We start from the raw sequence: 4351 nt of genomic DNA, 5'->3' as shown, positions 1-4351 counted from the left end.
TTTGAACAGGGAGATAGAGTGTTCTTGAAGATTTCACCATTCAGGGGCACCGTCAGATTTGCAAGCGAGGAAAGTTATCTCCACGATTTAAATGGCCGTATGATATTCTCGAGAAGATAGGCAATCTTGCTTATCGACTCGCTCTTCCTACATCTTTATCTGGTATACATGATGTCTTTCACGTCTCGATGCTTCGAAAGTACCAACCTGATGAATCTCATATATTGCAACCTGATGAAACTGAGTTCGATGAAACTCTTAGCTATTTTGAAAAGCCTATTCAGATACTCGATAGAAAAGAAAAGTGACTCCGAACGAAGACCATTCTATTGGTGAAGATTCAGTGGAATAGGCATGGAGTTGAAGAGGCTACATGGGAAGTCGAAGAAGACATGAGGCAGAGATTTTCCTATCTATTCCATTGGTGTGAGTTCTTATTCAATTTTCTATTATTCTTTATTCTTATATGGATACAGTATGCATATCTAGATTGCTTATGAATTCGAGGACGAACTCATGCCTTAGTGGGGGAGAAATGTAAGGCCCGGGATTATTTGATTTAATCCGAGTATATTTAATTTGGTAATATTTAGAATTTTGAATTAAATTCTAATATTCTTAAATTAGTTAGTATTGAAATTGAATTAAAAAAGGGCCGAGGACTGAATTGCAATTTATGAAGTTTTAGGGGCTAAATTGCAATTATGTTAATACATATCCGATTTTGTTAATTGAGGAGTCAGCTTTCAACGTGTGAAACTCATATTAGATTCAGAATTTAAAGAGCAAGTCGAGATCTTTTTCTTTTCATTTGATTTTCGATTTTCAAATACTTGTATCTTTTGATCCTGTTATCTGATCTTAAGTCCGAAAATAGCACCGCGATCCTTACGACGAGAGCTTCGATTTGATGTAAGTATTATGATGTTTCTAATAGATTTTGAAATCAAAATATTGAAGGAATCAATATTCGTTCATGTGTACATGTTCTTGAGCGTTTATATCTTGTATGTTCGAAACTGAATAAAAGAACGAATAGCGGTTGTATCTCTTATGATTTTTTAGCTTATATTTTAAACTTATAGCTGCTGAGATGCTGGTTTATGATGCTATATTGCTGCTATATTACATTTATGAAGCTGATATTGATTTTGATATTTTTTCGGTTACCGATTTTCAATCGCTACGCCGTCGGTTTATGATTTGAGGCCATTTTGATAGCCTATGATTGAGCTGAGGAATTCTTTGAGATGTTGTTGATGTTATAGAATCTGTATTCTTCAATTTCAGATTAGTATTGAAGGCCAACGACTCAAGAACTTTGAATTCAAACTGAAAAAGAAGTGATCAAGGTTTGAAGTCATTGTGATTGAAGATCTAATGATGATTTTGAACCGATTTAGGAATGATAGAATTGAATGAAGTTTGATATAAATGTTTTGATGTTATGTTTCAGATTTAAAGCGTTCAAAACCAAGAAAATAAAAAGGTATAAGACGACATCGCAAGTCAGGGATTTGAAACTCAAGAATGAAGCTTCTTGAGTTATCTCGCCAAAATCACATACTTGTTTATCGTTTTGATTTTGTTATGATGTTTTCGATCCATCTCAGGTAGTGGATCTTTGATTCGATACGATTATGATATGATATGATATGAATTGATTCTATTGCCAAGGTCTGAGGCGACCTTATTTTCTAGTCAGTTATGACTACGATAGATGGATATCCATGCCAAGATCAGTTACGAATCTTGATGGCAACAACTTTATATGAATCAATTCTTATTCGATATATGCGTTATTTTACTTTATTCTCAAGCTGATAAGTTTAGAGTTGGTATGATTTATTTCACGCGTATATATGTCGATTATACTGAGAATGATTTCTTACCGGAGCTTATCCGGCCGTTGTCTTGTTTTGTATGTGTGCATGGCAACAGAGGGGGCAGTAGCTAGTCAGAAACGACATTGATAGCTCGGGGAAGAGACTTAGTATGTGTGGACTCGGGTTTTAGCTGAAGTATGTTAGTTTGAACAGTATCAAACTTGTTAGAAGAGTTTTGTGTTGAAGCACACTTATGAGACTTTGTGTAGCTTGTTTTTTAACACATTTTTAACTATTCGTTTGATGTAATAAATGCATGGATTTATGCTTGAGACTTAGTGTATGTATTTATGCATGATTCAAATTTGTTAAACCATGATTTGAGTTGGTTTTTGGATGACTGAAATTTAATTTTCAGATTTGACAGCAAAATGAATTCTGCTGTCTTCTGGACAGAGTAGGTCGCTTGATCGGGTGAACTTCACCGATCGAGCGAGGCCTGTAATTTTTCCAACCCGAGAGCAACATTTTTATGCCCTCTCAATCGGTTGAGTTTAACCGATCGAGTGAGGCCAAAGATTTCTCAAACCCGAGAGCTAAACTTTTCAGCTCGCTCGATCGGTAGAATTTAACCGATCGAGCGAGGTGCAAATATAAAAACAAAAATTTTTAGTTCTTGGGTTGAGTATTCTTATAATGTATGATTAATTGTTAATTAATCGATTATTGCCTTAAGATGAGATTAGCAACCCGAGATCCCCACAACGATTAACAGTTATCAGTGGCCGAGTGAGAGATCTGCGATAAGGAAGCCTGCTGGAATTCATGAGGTTGATGCGTTCACTGCTTTGACTGCTCAGATTACTACTATTTCTACACAATTGGCTACACTGACCAAAGAGAATCAAAATTCTACTGAGACAGTATCACTGGCGACTGCCGTAAATTCTGTTGATGGATTTGAGAGTGTGGAGCAATCTCAATATGTGAACAACAGGAATTACAACAACTATCGAGGTAATCCTGTACCCAATCAGTATCATCCTAGTTTGCGTAATCATGAGAATTTTTCCTATGCAAATAATAAGAATGTGTTGAATCCTCCACCGGGGTTCAATACTCAGAATGGTGAGGGTAAAGCATCGTTGGAAGATTTGGTGAGTAATTTTATTGCAGAATCATCCACAATATTTAAGAGGAATGAAAATAGGCTTGATAGTATGGAGACGCACTTGACCAATGTGAGCGCTTCTGTGAAAAATCTTGAAACACAAATTGGTAAATTAGCGAATGCATTGAATAATCAGCAGAGGGGTGTGTTTCCTAGAAATACTGAGGTTAATCCAAGAGAGCAATGCAAGGCTGTCACTCTTAGAAGTGGTAAAGAACTTGGGGTTGATAACCCAAAGGCAGTGGATGATGAGGAAGTTGAAGAGATTGTGGTGGAGTCCGAAAAATCTGATAGCAAAAATTCTAGCAAGTCTGCAGTTGTGCCTGAGATACCGCCTGTGCCAAAAGCTGTTCTGCCATATCCTCAACGTTTCAAGAAGAAAGCGTTGGATGAGAAGTTTTATAAGTTTCTTGACATCTTCAAGAAAATCCATATAAATATTTCATTCGCTGATGCTTTGGAGCAGATGCCACACTATGCAAAATTCATGAAGGATGTGATGGCAAGGAAGAGGAAACTTGAAGAATTTGAAACGGTGAAGTTGACCAAGGAGTGCAGCGCCATCTTGCAAAAAACAACTGCCACAAAAATTGAAAGATCCAGGGAATTTTACTATTCATTGTATTTTTGGTGGTGCAATTGTTAATAGGGTGATTTAGGTGCAAGTATTAATTTAACGCCTTTGTATATTTTTAGGTCTTTGGAGCTTGGCGAGGTGAAATCAACCAGGATTACTCTGCAGTTGGCTGATTGTTCTCTTAATTATCCTAGATGAGTTGTGGAAGATGTACTGGTAAAAGTAGATAAGTTTATTTTTCCTGCTGACTTTGTAGTGTTTGACATGGAAGAAGATTAAGATGTCCCTCTAATTTTAAGGAGACCATTCTTGGCGACTGGCAGAGCGTTAATTGATGTGCAGGAGGGTGAATTAAATCTACGAGTTGGTGGTGAAGCTGTCACGTTTAACATCTATAAAACCATGAAATACCAAGATGAGGTACATTCTTGTAATCGCATTGATTTATCTAATTCTGATGAGAATAATTTTGGTGTAGGAATGAAGTTGGAAGATGCATTGGCTAGGTGTTTTATTAATTCTGTAACCCAGTTTGATGGGGATGATTGGGAACTTAGAGAGCAATTTATTTCTCTTGAAAGTTTTCCAAAGGAAAAAGGTGGCCAAGAAAAAATTGAAACATTGCCTGAGGAGCCCAGCAAAGAGGTACCAGTTTCTACTCCTGAATTGAAAGAACTGCCTGGTCATTTATGTTATGCATTTTTGATAGAAAATTTGACTTACCCGATAATTGTTTCATCCTCTCTTACTCCTGATAAAAAAGATAAATTATTAAGA

The sequence above is a fragment of the Henckelia pumila genome, chromosome 1 (assembly GCF_033568475.1).
Source record: "Henckelia pumila isolate YLH828 chromosome 1, ASM3356847v2, whole genome shotgun sequence".
Classification (NCBI taxonomy): domain Eukaryota; kingdom Viridiplantae; phylum Streptophyta; class Magnoliopsida; order Lamiales; family Gesneriaceae; genus Henckelia; species Henckelia pumila.
This window is presented reverse-complemented; position numbering follows the sequence as displayed.